The sequence below is a fragment of the Theropithecus gelada genome, chromosome 2, assembly GCF_003255815.1.
Source record: "Theropithecus gelada isolate Dixy chromosome 2, Tgel_1.0, whole genome shotgun sequence".
Classification (NCBI taxonomy): domain Eukaryota; kingdom Metazoa; phylum Chordata; class Mammalia; order Primates; family Cercopithecidae; genus Theropithecus; species Theropithecus gelada.
The window spans coordinates 34,043,277-34,060,108 of record NC_037669.1 but is presented as its reverse complement, the minus strand read 5'-3'; the positions used below and the strand labels follow the sequence as shown (position 1 = coordinate 34,060,108).

The following is a 16,832-nucleotide window of genomic DNA, read 5'->3' as shown; positions in this document are numbered from 1 at the left end:
TAATCCCAGCTACTCAGGAGGCTGAGGCACGATAATCACTTGAACCGGGAAGGCAGAGGTTGCAGTGAGCCGCGATCCTACCATTGCACTCCAGCCTGGGCAACAGAGAGAAACTCTGTCTCAAAAAGAGAAAAGAAAAGAAAAGAAAAAAGAAAAGAAAAGAAAAGAAAAGAAAGAAAAGAAAAATGTATATAACTGTGTTCCAATAAAACTTTATTTACCAAAACAGGCAGAGGGCTAGATTTGGGCTGGGATGCATAGTTTGCCCACCTCTGCCTAGGAAGATAGTCAAGGCCATTTTTCTCAACCTCCTCTAACAAGTCAGGGAGTCCCACTCTAGTCCCTGGCTCTGGTTCCCTATCTGTCATAGAATACATTTGGTTTTCTTTAAGGGATATGAAGTGTCAGATGCTACTGTCTGCTCCCAGACCCAGAGCCCAGGAGATCTGCGGCTGCAGCCCCACGCCCTACTTTGCCTTTGTTTATTGAAATCCTAATATGTGCTAGGCATTGTGCTCGGTCCCAGAGACATAATAATGAATGATGCAGATATGGTCCTAATCTCATGAAGCTTATAGTTTGGTAGTAAAGACAAACATTAGATTACTTCCCGTTTTCTCGAGTCGCTGTTAGTTCGCCTCGACTTGTAGTTCACCCGCGGCATGCCAGATCCATCAAAGTCCGCTCCTGCTCCAAGAAGAACTCCAAGAAGGGCGCGACTGAGGCGCAGAAGAAGGACGGCAAGAAGCGCAAGCGCAGCCGCAAGGAGACGCACGTGTGAATGTACAAGGTGCTGAAGCAGGTCCACCCCGATACCGTCATCTCCTCTAAGGCCATGGGGATCATGAACTCCTTCGTCAACGACATCTAGCGCATCGCCGGCGAGGCTTCCCGCCTGGCGCATTACAACAAGCGCTCGACCATCACCTCCAGGGAGATCCAGACGGCCGTGCGCCTGCTGCTGCCCGGGGAGCTGGCCAAGCACGCCGTGTCCGAGGGCACCAAGGCTGTCACCAGACCTAAATAAACTTGCGAAGGAGGGACTTTCTCCGGAATTTCCTGATCTGACCAAGAAAGCTTCTTACCAAAAGAAGCACAGTTGCTTTCTGTTACCTCATTATCTACTGCAGAAAAGAAGACTGAAGAATGCAACCACACCTGGATGGACTTTTCCACAGGATAAAGCTGGCCTCTTGGTCTCATTCAGATTCCAAAGAGAATCATTTACAAGTTAATTTCTGTCTCCCTGGTCCATTCCTTCTCCCTAATAATCATTTACTGTTCCTCAAAGAATTGTCTACATTACCTATCTCCTCTTTTGCCTCTGAGAAAGGGTGTATAATCTTCTGTAACCCACTGAGGGGTTGGGGTAATCATTCTATGGTCCCCAGCCCTGTACATTAATAAATTTGTATGCCTTTTCTCTTAAACAAAAAAAGTAAAGACAAACATTAAATAAATATGCACACGCATGAGTGTATAATTATGATTCCAAATTGGGTCAATATTAAACAAGGAGACTTTTATGAGAAAAAAATAATAGGAAATACTAACTTACTGTAGATTGAAGGGCCAGGGAAGATCACTCTGAGAAAGTAAAAGACGAATCTGAGGAAGTAAGAGAGGCCTCTAGGATAGAAATGAGTTTTCCTTGAAATTAGTCTGGGGAATAATGTTCCATGCAAAGCAAAGAATATGTATGAAGCTTCCAAGAAGGGAAAAAAGTATGTTAGTTCAAGCTTTTAATGAAAGTCTGAAGGCTAGTGAGTTTAGAACTGTTGTCCAGTACAGTGGTCATTGGCCACATATGGTTATTTAAATCTAGATTTAATTAACTAAAATTAAAATCTGTTCCTCTAGACACATTTTAAGTACTCAGTAGTTACATATGGCTACTATATTGAACAGTGCAAATATGGAACATTTCCCTCATTGCAGAAAGTTCTGTTGGAGAGCATTAGTCCAAAGCATATGTAGAGATCTATAGTATATTTGAAATAACATTCATATGGAATTTTCATTAAATGGAAAATTATAAATGGAAGGCTTTTAAGTATCAGTATATAAACCAGGAAATAGAATAATATTAAATATATTAAAAATAAATGTTCAATCATTGGATGAAAAGCTGATGGTGTACTTAACATGGATGTATCCGGCTGTAATACCTGGACCACTGATCAATCTTAGCACAAAAAAGATAGCCCACCATTGTATACTTACAGATGGAATAACACATCATCACCTATGAAATAGTCTTGCAAAAAAAAAGTCAAACCTGAACTTGCTCAATCCTTTAGATTAGCACTATCCAACAGAAATATAATACTTACCACATGTATAATTTTAAGTTTTCTACTAGCCTCATTAAAAAAGTAAAAATGAATAGGTGAAATCAATTTTAATATATTTTTATTGAATCTAACATACTCAAAAATCATTGAAATTATGACTGAAGCATATAATCAATGTAAAAATAGTTAATATTTTGCATCTTCTTCTATTAAGTTTTGGAAATTTGTTGTATTTTTACATTATCAGCACATCGCAATTGAGACTAGCTGCATTTCAAGCACTGAGTAGTCATATGGATGCTGATTCAAACTAACAGAAAAAAAATTATGAGCTGATGGAGGAAATGTGAATACCGTCAGAATATTTGGTTATAGTGAGACCTTATTGTTTCTTTTCAGGTATAATAACAGTACTGTGTTTAAGTTTTTAAAGAGAGTCCTTATCTTTTAGATGCATATTGAAATATTTATGAATGAGATTATATAACATCTAGGATTTGCATCAAAATAATCCAGTGGTGTCTGTATGGGGCATGAATAAGAATGCAGACGACACAAGATTGGCTATGAGCTGATTGGTTGAAACTAAGAAAATGACACCAGCTTGCTGTTTAATGTTACTGTTGAAGAATAGAGAGGGTCTTGATCATTGAACCCACTACAAATGAGATAATGGAATTAGGATTAGCTGTTATTACTGTCAATCACTTCTGACCCGAGGGGAGATTATAACAATGGCTAGAATGCTTCCTCTGACTGTGAAGCAGACGTCCAATTGTGGGCAATATTTCTGCCACCCTACTGCTGAGAAAAAAAAAAAGAAAAAAAGATTGTGGCTCTAAATCTACTCAGTTACATGAAAAAAAAAAAAAAAAAAAAAAGGGGGAAATTTCAGCTGCTCTCAGGGAAGAAAACAAATGTTTCCAACCCAGATTGAACCAGAGTATTCCTGGGGAGAAGCTAGCGTGGTGGAGACAGCACTAACCCAAATATGAAACCTCCAAAGGAAAGTTAAGACTCAGAGTGAGAAGACTGAGCTACTGTGATCAGTTAACCATTCCCTCATGGAATATCACTTTCTTTCTGGTACTAAACTTTGGGAGTCTGCATTTTGTTTTACCAAAGAAGGCAATGATCCTTTCTTTTGTATCACTCCCATAGACTAGTCAGCCAGCAAATTGTGAAGAACGGGATGAATGACAGAAAGATAATCAGAGAGGAAAAAGAGCACTATGGGAAGAACATGGTCAGATCTGGGAGGAATTCTCAGGCCTTTTTATTAGTGGACTGGAATTTTCTTCCCTTGGTAAAGCAAAGCTCTATGCATCTTTTTCATTGAGAGCCAGGGTCTCACTCAGTAGCCCAGACTGGAATACAGTGGCATGATCATAGCTCACTGTAGCCTTGAATTCCTGGGTTCAAGCAATTCTCCCACCTCAGCCTCCTGAGTAGGCAGGACTACAAGCATGAGCCAACACATCCAGCTACTTTTTTTTTTTCTTTTTTTGGCAGAGGGGATGGGTAGAGATGGGGTCTTGCTTTGTTGCTCAGACTGGTATCAAACTCCTGGCCTGAACAGATTCTCCTGCCTCAGCCTCTCAAAGCTCTGGGGTTATAGGCATTGCACCCTATGTATTGTGTTTTAAATTACCAAGTCAACTTTTTTTTTTTTTAATTCCCCGTAAGTACAGTAGATTCACATTCATCAACCGGAGTATTCTTATTTTAGTTGAGAAAACAAGGTGAGAAAGACTTTCACCTTTTCATACCATAGTTCTTTGTATATTCCACTAGCAAAGTGATTATTATGCTGTTTTGTAATGAAGTATTTATTTCATCCACTAAGCCATGATTTCAAAAGCAAAAACCTTGACATTTTCACCTTTGAATCTCCATCCACATAATGTGGGGCATAGTAAAGGCAATACATATTGAATGAACAGACCATCCATTCAACAAATACTGAGCCTCCAAATTAGTTAACAGTACAAAATGGCAACTTTGAAAATCTTTTACCTCCAAATGAACACTTCAAATGTGGCTTCTTAGCTAGGATCTTGTCACTGACTTCAAAATCACATTGTTATTGGTTTTTTTTTTTTTTTTTTTTTTTTTTTGAGATGGAGTCTTGCACTGTCGCCCAGGCTGGAGTGCAGTGGCGCAATCTCGGCTCACTGCAAGCTCTGCCTCCCGCATTTACGCCGTTCTCCTGTCTCAGCCTCCTGAGTAGCTGGGACTACAGGCGCCCGCCACCGCGCCTGGCTAATTTTTTTTGTATTTTTAGTAGAGACAGGGTTTCACCATGGTCTCCATCTCCTGACCTTGTGATCCACCTGCCTCAGCCTCCCAAAGTGCTGGGATTACAGGTGTGAGCCACCACGCCTGGCCTAAAATCACATTTTTAAAAACACTCCAGTAAGTTAAGCCTGACCTCCTCAAAAGACATGGGTTTTTTTTTTTTAATTAAAAGAAAAAGTTTTAATAGAGACAAGGTCTTGCTATGTTGCCCAGCTTGGTCTTGAACTTCTGGGTTCAAGCAATCCTCCTACCTTGGCCTCCCAAAGTGCTGGGATTACAAGCATGAGCCACCATGCTTGGCCTCAATTGATTTTTGAGACAGAGTCTTGCTCTGTCACTCAGGCTAGAATGCAATAGTGTGATCATGGCTCACTGCAGCCTCCAACCTCTGGGCTCAAGTAATCTTTCCAATTCAGCCTCCCAAGTAGCTTGGACTAGAGGTGCATGCCACCTCACCAGGCTAATTTTTAAATTTTTTGTATAGATGTGGTTTATCTTTGTTGCCCAGGCTAGTCTCAATCTCCTGGCCTCAAGGGATCCTCCTGCCTCAGCCTTTGCTAAAGTGCTGGGATTACAGTTGTGAGTCACTGCACCCAGCTGAGATATGAATTTAAATGACTTTGTTATTTTCTAAAATTTAAAGCATATATACACTGTTATGATTATCAATACTCAACTGAATGTACTGCCCAGTCTGAGTTCCTTTCCTGAACTCTATTTCCAAATGTTGCTCCAAAAAGGTTTTTAGTAAATGCAATGTCATTAGGAAAGTTCTCTACTCCCCTGATTATCTTCTTAGATATCAAGATCATTTTTCCAAAACTGTGTTAATAAAATCAGGACATGGCTGAGTGCAGTGGCTCTATTACGCCTGTAATCCCAGGATTTTGGGAGGCCGAGGCGGGTGGATCACTTGAGGTCAGGAGTTCAAAACCAGCCTGGTCAACATGGCAAAACCCCATCTCTACTAAAAATACAAAAATTAGCTGGGCGTGGTGGCACGCACCTGTAGACCCAGTTACTAGGGAGGTCGAGGTGGGAGAATCGCTTGAACCTGGGAGGCAGAGTTTATAGTGTGCTGAGATTGCACCACTGTACTCCAGCCTGGGCTACAGAGCAAGCCTGTCTCAAAAAAATAAAATAAAATAAATAAAATCAGGACACAACTCTGTAGAAATACATTTATTTAGAGTAAGGAGGTTATATTGTTTTTATATTCATTGCAGGATCTTACCCTGGCCCCCAGGTGATGGTGAGTGAGAAGGGAAGGAGAACAGAAATAATAGCACAGGCTCTTCAAACAGATATTCCTGAAGTCAAAGTGATTTTATTTTATTTGTTTTGTTATTTTATCAGGCAGCCTCTTGAGCCAGAGTAGGCTCTGAAACTCCCTATTTTTAATATTATTATATTTATTTATTTATTGTAGAGACATGGTCTCCCCATACTGCCTGGGCTGTCTCAAACTCCTGGCTATGAGCCACTGTGCCCAGCCCAGAATTATTTAAAACAGTTATTTGACTGTTTCAGCCCTGTTTCCTCAAATATGAAATGGGAACAATCACACTTCTAGGGTGTTTATAGATTTCTTGGGAACCTTAAGATGCAGAACACTCAGGGCTGGGTGCAGTGGCTCACGCTTGTAGTCCCAGCACTTTGGGAGGCTGAGGTGGGTGGATCACTTGAGCTCAGGAGTTCAAGATCAGCCTGGGCAACATGGCAAAACCCCATCTTGTGGTGGCACATGCCTGTAGTCCCAGCTCCTTGGAAAGTTGAGATGTGAGGATTACCTTGAGCCCAGGAGGTGGAGGTTGCAGTGAGCCAAGATCGTTCTACTGCACTCCATCATGGGCAACAGAGCAAGATCCTGTCTCAAAAAAGAAAAGAGAGAGAGAGAGGAAGGACGGAAGGAAAGAAGGAAGGGAGGGAGGGAGGGAGGGACAGAGGGAGGGAGGAAGGAAGGGAAGGAAGGAGAACATTCAAACAGAATTAGTGTTGAGCTAATCAAGGCAGTTAGCTAAAAGGCAAATTCAACTCACTAATTTGCTCTGTAGTTCTTTCCTTAATAATGAATAGATAATGAAATGTAAACCACTAACATTTTGATTTTCTTTATCCATAGATATTGTCATGTGGTGATTTTCCACCTTCTGTCATTTCTTAGTGAAACAGCCTTTGCAAAATTATGACAGTGGGAGAATTATGACAGTGTGAGATCTGACCTAACTGACTCCATCTTGCTTCTAACCACCAAGGTGCCCCAGTTCATTCTGGGGCATAAGGCTGAACTAACTTTGGGAGTAACTTAGTTTAGAGTTTAACTTTAAAACAAAGACAACAATAGCCCTTTCCCAAAACAAACCCTCTTCTTACTTTGTGACCAGGCTGCCTTTGTAAGACTAACTAATTAGCCACAAGATTAGAAATTATGGTTTAGGAGTCATGCAGCTAGACACCACAAGATTCTAAACCTCCCCAGTTACTCCTAGGGATAACGTCACTATTATAAAACCTAAGACTGGTGGTCAAGATATTTTTCAGACCTTGTGCTCTGATACACCAACTGGTGCCACCCAGACCAGTAATCTGGCTCAACCAGCTCTGCAATCCCACCTAGGAACAGAAGACAGTAAGAAGAATCCACTTTGACCCCACATGATTTCATCTCTTATTGGGGGAAAACCCCACCCCCGATATTCAACGTGGGTTCTTTTCTATTTCCCTAAGCATCGGCTGGTCTGAGAAATAAAGGGAAAGAGTACAAGAGAGAGAAATTTTAAAGCTGGGTGTCCGGGGAAGACATCACATGTTGGCAGGTTTCGTGACGCTCCCTGAGCTGTAAAACCAGCAAGTTTTTATTAGTGATTTTCAAAAGGGGAGGGAGTGCGTGAATAGGATGTGGGTCACAGAGATCACATGCTTCACAAGGTAATAAAATGTCACAAAGCAAATGGAGGCAGGGCAAGATCACAGGACCACAGGATGGGGCAAAATTAAAACTGCTAATGAAGTTTCAGGCACGCATTGTCATTGATAACATCTTATCAGCAGACACAGTTTGAGAGCAGACAACCTGTCTGACCAAAATTTATTAGGCGGGAATTTCCTTGTCCTAATAAGCCTGGGAGCGCTACAGGAGACCAGGGCTTATTTCATCCCTTCGGCTTTGACTGTAAAAGACAGCCATTTCAGAGGCCTACCCTCAGGGGCTATTCTCTTTTTCAGGGATGTTCCTTGCTGAGAAAAAGAATTCAGCGATATTTCTCCTATTTGCTTTTGAAAGAAGAGAAATATGGCTCTGTTCCTCCCGGCTCACTGGCAGTCAGAGTTTAAGGTTATCTCTCCTGTTCCCTGAACATTGCTGTTATCCTTCCTGTTCTTTTTTCAAGGTGCCCAGATTTCAAATTGTTCAAACACATATGCTCTACAATTTGTGCAGTTAACGTAATCATCACAGGATCCTGAGGCGATGTACATCATCCTCAGTTTACGAAGATGATAGGATTAAGAGATTAAAGTAAAGACATGCATAGGAAATCACAAGGGTATTGATTGGGGAAGTGATAAGTGTCCATGAAATCTTCACAATTTATGTTCAGAGATTGCAGTAAAGACAGGTGTAAGAAATTATAGAAGTATTAATTTGGGGAACTAATAAATGTCCATGAAATCTTCACAATTTATGTTCTACCATGGCTTCAGCTGCTCCCTCTGTTTGGGGTCCCTGACTTCCTGCAACAATCTTTGACCCAACCAATCAGTGCTCCCCACCCCTGGTCCCCTACCTGCCAAATTATCCTTTAAAAACCCCAGTCTCCAAATTTTGGGGCAGACTGATTTGAGTAACAGAACTCTGATCTCCATTTAGCAGGCTCTGTGTGAATTAAACTCTTTCTCTATTCCAATTCCCCTGTCTTAAATCAGCTCTATCTGGGCAGCAGGCAAGAAGAACCCATTGGGTGGTTACATTAGGACAGTTCTTTTGTGGCTGGACTTTGATTTGATAGACTGCATGAGTAAAGTGAAGCTTTCTAACTCCATGTAGTATATACGTAATTTTGGAGTTTGCTACTGGTCTGTAAATTGCAAGAAGGCAAGTAGGGTTTTTGTCATGTAATCCAGTGTCTGGAGCGCACTTGACACTTAGTTGGAAGTGGATAAATTTTTCTTCACTAGGTGAATAAATGAATTCTAGGTATCAGAGAATTCGGATGGGGAAGATGCATACAAATGAGCAAAATCCTTGGTGCCAATATATTGGGAAGTCTCTGATTAAGATTGGGTTGCTGTGCTTACTGGCTGGAACAAATTCCAGAGACAGTCAAGGACCCATGAGAAAAAGACAGGATCACCTGATCAGGCCCTGGAAGATGCTCACTTCCTCCCCTCTTCTGATAAAAACCAGCAACCCACAAAAATCATAAAAGTATAATTATAGGAGGGGCATGGGCCAGGGAGGGAATTATAAATGGCATAATATATTGGAAAGGGCTTGGTCTATATCATCTTTCTGACCTGGGCTTGAGACGTCTTTTGCCAAATTCCATTATACCCACAGTCATAATAATGAAGTCTCCTAAAATATATCTACAAACAGAATGTCTCTGTGTTCAAGAATCACTGTTATCCCAGCAGCCAGAAAGGCTATAGCCACTGTCAGAGTAGCAACAATGTCTGTACCACACCTAGTTTGTGAGGTACAAGTTACCAACGAGGCTCAATGGAGGCAGAACAAGAGATAAGGACCTAGAGAAGAGCTAGGGTGGAAAAAGGAAACCTAGACTCTAGTTCCAGCCTTGCCTCTCATTTCCTGGTGGACCTTGGGTTAGTCACACACTGTCTGGGCCTGGGTTCTGCCTCTGTCAAATGAAGGGGTTGGATAGATAATTTGTAACATTCCTTCTGGCTCTAAAATCATATACTACGTGTCACGGAAGAAGCTTCTTCCTGACAAGGAGAAAGACTAAGCTATTTTTTCCCTTTCTATGATTTAAAAGTCCTTTTGCTTTTCATTATATGCAAATGTATGACATTTTAACCAAAACAAAATTACCATCTCTGAGTCACTTCTGAGCCCTCTTCTCATTAAACTGTAGTTCAGATTTCTGAGACCACAAATAGAAAGAAGAATAGTTAATAAGTCATCCCAACTTACCAGCCCTTAATACCAGGGATTAATTATAGGGGTAGCCCAGAGGGCAAATAGGAGAGGTGATCACCCACACAAAAATTCAGTTTGGGATAGGCCTCCACCAACTTTTTTTTTTTTTTTTGAGATAGAGTCTCACTCTGTCACCCAGACTGGAGTGCAGTGGTGCAATCCCAGCTCACTGCAAGCTCCACCTCCCGGGTTCACGCCATTCTCCTGCCTCAGCCTCCAAATTAGCTGGGACTACACGCGCCCGCCACCACGCCCTGCTAATTTTGTTTTTGTATTTTTAGTAGAGACGGGGTTTCACCGTGTTAGCCAGGATGGTCTCGATTTCCTGACCTCGTGATCCCTCCCGCTTCGGCCTCCCAAAGTGCTGAGATCACAGGTGTAAGTCACTGCGCGGCCACCTCCGCCTACTTTTGGTTGTTGTTCTTGAAGGAGAGCAGATGCTCTGTGTAAGAAAAACACAATTTAGGGAGGTCCGGGGTAAAATGGGGAAAATCCCAGGCTTTTGAGTCATAGCACTGAGTTTAGAGTTCAAATCCTGGATCCCTTGCTTTGTGTCTTTTTTTTTTTTTTTTTTTTTTTGAGACAGTCTTGCTCTGTCACTGAGATTGGAGTTCAGGGCTCACCAGGACTATAGGTGTGTACCACCATGCCCAGCTAGTTATTTTTTATTTTTTGTAGAGATAGGGATCTCGCTTTGTTGCACAGGCTTGTCTCACACTCCTGGCCTCAAGTGATCCTCCCACTTTGGCCTCTCAAAATGCTGGAATTAAGGCATGAGCCATCTCACCTGGCCCAATTTCTCCTCTGTAAATTGGAAAAGATAATGTCAACCTCAGAGGGTTGCCATGAGCAATAAAGAAGGTAACGGACAGATGACAAGGTCAGGAGATCAAGACCATCCTGGCTAACACGGTGAAACCCTGTCTCTACTTTTAAAAAATACGAAAATTAGCCGGGTGGTGTCATGCACCTGTGGTCCCAGCTGCTCAGGAGGCTGAGGCAGGAGAATCATTTGAACCTGGGAGGTGGAAATTGCAGTGAGCCGAGATAGTGCCACTGCACTCCAGCCTGGGCAACAGAGTGAGACGCCATCTCAAAAGAAATTGAGACAGAATTGAACACATCATAATGAAAAAAGAAACAGGTAAAGTTTCTTTTAAAGTGATGTGTTAAAGATGGAGAAGTAGAGAACATACTACAGACACATGGTGAGAAGAAAATTAATCGTACATTCTCCCTTGATTTCAGTGGGGCAGGGGTGAGGGTGCAGACACGGCAAATGCTGAGGGATTATCTTTCCCTTACAGAGCTGACAGTCCGGTTGGAAGACGAGGCTCACAGAACTGATGCACTGATGAAATCACATGCCAAGACCTCTGGTTGCTAGTGCCTTTGTGAACAAAGGAAATCAGAATGGAAGCCTCTCCTCTTCCAATCCTGAGATTCTAGAATTCTAGAAGAGCAAGTTTTTATGGAAGATTTGGTTCTTGGGTTGGACCTTGAGAATGGGTAGGATTAGGATATACCATTTAGGAAAAGTGGAAAAGTCCACGGCAATTGGTTAGGGTCAGATTATGGCGGGCCTAGACATTCAGGCTGCCAGTTTAGCCTTGGTACAGGAGAAAGAGAGTGGAGTTGAGGAGGACAAGGAGAAGGTGAGGGGCAGGATGGGTGGTAATCGTCGTGGAATCAGGCCTTAACTGCCTCCTCTGAGTCAGTCACCAAGTCTTGTTGATCCTCCTTGAAATGCCTTATACCCATCCCTTCTATGTATTATATCATTCATCCAAGGCGTAAGTTTCCAGCTGATTTGGCTGGAAGACAGGTGCAAGGAAGTTGAAGTGCAGAACTAGTCTGACTGAAGGAAGATAGTAAATTTGGTTTTAGACATGTTGGATTTGTGGTAATAGGTGAATGTTTAGGTGGAAAAATTATAAAGTGGAACTGACTTTTTCAACTTTCTACAAAAAACAATGTAAAACTGGAGAGTCTAACCAAAATCAGTTCAAGAATAAAAAAGAAAAAAATTGAACATACTTTGTCACTCTCTTGTCTTTTGAAGTGCAATTACTGTGTGGGAATGGAGTATACTTGCAGTTGGTATTTTCAGCTAGCATTGTGGGGGAACAATAAATAGAATTGTGATGGAAACGTTAAGTTTGTTAAACTAAAAAATACATGAGTAGAAAATGGAAAATGCTGGAAAATGTGAGTAAATATTTTAGCTTTTGGGGAGTGTGGAAAACGCATATCTGTCATGTAATTGGATTCTGTGAATGGATTTATGACAAAAATAAATGATTCTGGGAGAGTTCAAAGAAAATATTTTAACTATTTGGAAGGAAAACAGAGCCTCAGAGGGGAGAACACCTTCCCATCTGTCCATACAAATTAGAGGAAAATTTCACTAGACTACTGAGCTTGCTATGTATTCACCAAAGGAGAATTCTGAAGATGCACACACACCCTGTTTCTTGATTATTGGAGTATCCCTCACCTCCTCTCCTCTTGGTTTCTCTCCCCTTACTTTTATGTCCTCCTTTTTGTGCCTTTTTGATAGCAACTCTAAAGCAGTGGTTATGAAATGGTTATACAACTTTTTATTTGAAGCCGAAAGAGACGATTTTGTGGTTTGGGAGGGAAAAGGAAAAGGACTGAATAAAAGGAAGTGACTCTAAGCTGTTAAGAAAGAGAAGACTGTTAATAGCAACATCTTGATGTTAAGAGACAAGCTGAAACCATCCAAGGCAGGCAGGGAACAAGGTGATAATAAGAGAAAATGTGTTTCACAGACAAAGGAGCCGACAGCAGGGGAGAGCAGTTCAGGGAGAGAGGTGAGCATTAGGAAGAGTGTGCAGAAAGGACGCACGAATCCCTCTGAATCGCACTGGGGAGCATTGGCCGTTTGAACTCCTTGGCAACTCCTGGTCTCAAAGTAGATTGTGAGGAATGAGAAAAAAAGGAAAGTTCACTCTGAGTTCCTCTCGTCAGAGCAGGGGAAATTGCTTTGAGGTCACACTAAAAGATGATAATGGTACCAAGTAACAGAAAAAAAAAAAAAAAAAAGAGCATCCGAAAAACCAAGAATGTGTCAGGTCACCGGGAGCTTGCCTAGCATAAAGTGACATAAAACCACCAGTGACATTCACATAGGTCCTACCACATAGTGCTGTGCAAGACACTTCCAATCAGCACTCAGTTGGCCAAAACAGTGAAGAGAATGCCTCAACTACTCTGAGAACATTCGTTCACTTGACAAACAGTAATTGACATTTCATGGTGTCGTCCAGGACTATTGCTATTAATGCTGGAAGGTGCAATAGGAGCTCTTATCTTATGTCCTGTACTAGCTGGTCCAGTGAGGCCAGAAGGAATCACTGTAAAGTGAATACTGGGAAATCGATGCTGAACCTAGAAGGGCACTGGCACTGCAGAAAATAGGTGGTGAGATTTAGGAATGCCAAAATGCTAACTAGAAAGAAATGTGTGCAAGTTTAAATTCCTTGTTATGGACTGAATGTTTGTGTCCCCACAAAATGTTTATGTTGAAGGCTGGGCGTGGTGGCTCACGCCTGTAATCCCAGCACTTTGGGAGGCCAAGGCGGGCGGATCACGAGGTCAAGAGTTCGAGACCAGCCTGAACAACATGGTGAAACTCCGTCTCTATTAAGAACACAACAATTAGCCAGGTGAGGTGGCAGGCGCCTGTAATCCCAGCTACTCAGGAGGCTGAGGCAGGACAATCACTCGAACCCAGGAGGCGGAGGTTGCAGTGAACCAAGATCACACCACTGCACTCCAGACTCCATCTCAAAAAAAAAAAAAAAAAAGTTTATGTTGAAATCCCAACCCCAATGTGATGGTATTCAGAGGTGGGGCCTTTGGAAGGTAATTTAGATCATGAGGGTGGAGTCCTGGTGAGTGGGATTCATGCCCTTATAAAAGAGATTCCAGGGTGCTCTCTACCCCTTTCCACCATGTGGAGATACAAAAAGACAACAGCAGTCTGTGACCAGGGAGAGGTCACAGAACCCAACCATGCTGCCTCCCTCATCTCAGACTTCCAGCCTCCAGAACTGTGAAAAATAAATTTCTTTTGTTTTAAGCCACCCAGTCTATGGTGTTTTGTTATAGCAGCTTGAACTAAGACACTCCCAAGAGGAAAGACACAGCCAACTGCTAGTCTTTCTCCTCTAGACTTAAAATTTCTCATCCATAAAACAGGCTGAATAAGATGCTGAATACTTTCCCTTTTGGCAGATTTAGAATGGTTCTAGGAGTTATCTGCGATCCTGCAATGGAGATGGGACAACATGGGCTCTCTTTTTTGTTGTTACTTTTGAGACAGAGTCTCACTCTGTTGCCCAGACTGGAGAGCAGTGGCACGACCTCGGCTCACTGCAACCTCCACCTCCCGGGTTCAAATGATTTTCCAACCTCAGCCTCCCAAGTAGCTGGGACTACATGCACGTGCCACCACACCTGGCTAATTTTTGTATTTTTAGTAGAGATGGGATTTTGCCACATTGGCCAGGCTGGTCTCGAACTCCTGACCTCAGGTGATCCACCCGCCTCGGCCTCCCAAAGTGCTGGGATTATAGGCGTGAGCCAGCGCACCTGATGCCAGCTGCTAATCATTCTTCTCCAGGCCGAAAATCTCTCATGCATAAAATAGGTTGAATAAGCTGCTGCATACCTTCCCTTTTGGCAGATTTAGAATGGTTCTAGGAGTTATCTGGGGATCCTGCAAAAGAGATGGGACAACATGGGCTCTCTTAATGTGGGAACCTGTAAACAGCTGCAGGAATTAGAAACTACAGGCATGCTTTCTGTATATTACAATCAGTTGTTGAGAAATTTTTAAATGCTGAAGATGCCAAAGCCCTTCTTCCAGATTTTAAGCCAGAGGTTGCAAACTAGGCACCCCTACATTTTGTTTGGCTAGCAGAATATTGTTTAAAAATTGACCCAGCATTTAAAAATGGTGAAACTTCACCTGAAAACCCAGATTTTTGGCTTCTCCTGAAAGACTGAACTATCTGGCAGCACTGGAGCCACAGCAGCAATTAGCTGGAGGTGAGTAGCGGCTGTCCCATTGAGATGGGCACCTGTTCTCTAGTTTGATCATCTCTACCCCTCACATTAGGGTGACCATTTAACTCAGCCAGCACTTTTGAGAATAAAAGGTGGGGGGGAGGTGGCACAGTGCTGTGTATTTACACCTGAACTAGGGGCATGAAGCAGGATTTTCAGGAGGAATAAGAGTGCACAATTACACTAAATCACATTGCTTACACTGGGCTTGTTTCATTCTTTGCCCACTGTTATTTGGGTTTTGTGCTCACAAATCAGGGGACCTTGTGAAGAAGCAAGGAAAGAAAAGGTGTAAAATTAGTAAGAGACACAAAGGTTGAAAAGAAAGTGAAGAGATTAAAAAGGGTATTAAAATGAATGCCAATTATACCAAACTTGTAGGTAAAGGCAGAGCCTTGCTGGTGGCTGGCTCAGCATGGAAGTTTGATCCTCCAGGCTCCCTGCCCTACACAGCACTGTCAGTTTTAATAAGCTGTAATCCCATAGTTACAAGCAAGACTAATCAAACTGCAGAGAGCAGCCTGTTCCTAATCAGGAAGGCACAGGGTAATCATTTAACTCTGTGGTTTCTTACTGAGCTCCAAGCTGCCTCTACAGAAAAAACACCCTGGATAAGATAGTTGCTTTCCACTCTAGCCTTGACCCTTTGATGGTCTTTGTTTGAAATTTCTATTAAAATGCTTTCATTACACAAGTATTTGGTTTAAAACTGTTTTAGAATATTTTCCCTTTATTCCAAGGAGTAACAAAATAAACCTCCCCCAAAATACATAAGAAACCTCAGATTCCAGTTGATTACCTGAGTCCACTTGAACTAATCACAGTACCCAAACATTTCAACACCATTCAGGGTGTGGTTACACTCCCAAACTGGGAAGGGGGGTAGAAATTTCAAATGTGGAACATTAACCCATGTTGAGCACCTACAAATACCAGCATGGTACCATGGGGCATGTGCTAGTGCTAGCTATTCACTACTGGAAAAGCTGAAGCCAAGGCCAAGTTGCAGCAAAGCTCCTAAAGCACCCAATACCCCAAGGCCAGGAGGCACCTCTATGCAGTCCCTGATTCTCTTAGCTCCCTCAACCCAGAAGTCAGTCAAAATAAGAATTTATTTAGTACAGTGGATAACCATTGAGTTTAAGTCAGGTGGAGCTAGAGTCTACCTGGGAGTTGAGTAGTCGTCTTTAGGCCCTTAGGCAAACTATTTAACTTTCCTGAAATATCTGGTGGGCACTCAGGCAGGCTATTCAACTCTCTTAAAATTCAGTTCTTAAATAGTTGGCTTCAGCTTTTCCAGTAGGGAGTAACTAGCACTAGCACATGTAGCCCATAGGACAATAGCAACACCTCACAGCCATGCTCTAAGAGTCAATAGTTATATATGAAAAGCATTTACCAAGATGCCTGGCACATTTAAGATACTCCATAGATTGTGATTATTATTTTTATTATGTGCTAGCACGGCCTTAAGGCTCGTAATTATATAACTTAAAGAGGGAAGTCATGTGGCTTGGATGTTTGTCCCCTCCAAATCTCATGGTGAAATGTAATCCCCAGTGTTGAAGGTGGGGCCGGGTGGGAGGTATCTGGGTACATCCCTCATGAATGGCTTAACACCATCTCCTTGGTGATGACTGCAATCTCCCTCAGTTCATATGAGATCTGGTTGTTTGAGTCTGGGATCTCCCCATTCTCTCACCACGTGACACACCAGCTTCCCCTTTGCCTTCTACCCCAATTGTAAGTTTCCTGAAGCCCTCACCAGGAGCAGATGCTGGCGCCATGCTTCCTGTACAGCCTGTAGAACTGTGAGCCAAATAAACCTCTTTCCCTTATAAATTACCCAGCCTCTGGTATTTTTTTATAGAAACACAAGAACAGACTAATACAGATAGATAAGGGAATATTCATAATGTATATAATTGAATAGCTCCTTTTTGGATTTTACATTTATCATAGATGTTCTCAAAACAATGAACACA

At 42.2% G+C, this 16,832-nt stretch overlaps 1 pseudogene; it reads left to right on the top strand.

The window, feature by feature from the left end:
* The first annotated feature begins 662 nt into the window (after positions 1-662).
* On the top strand, positions 663-1,027 carry LOC112618446 (annotated as a pseudogene).
* The last annotated feature ends 15,805 nt before the right edge of the window (positions 1,028-16,832 follow it).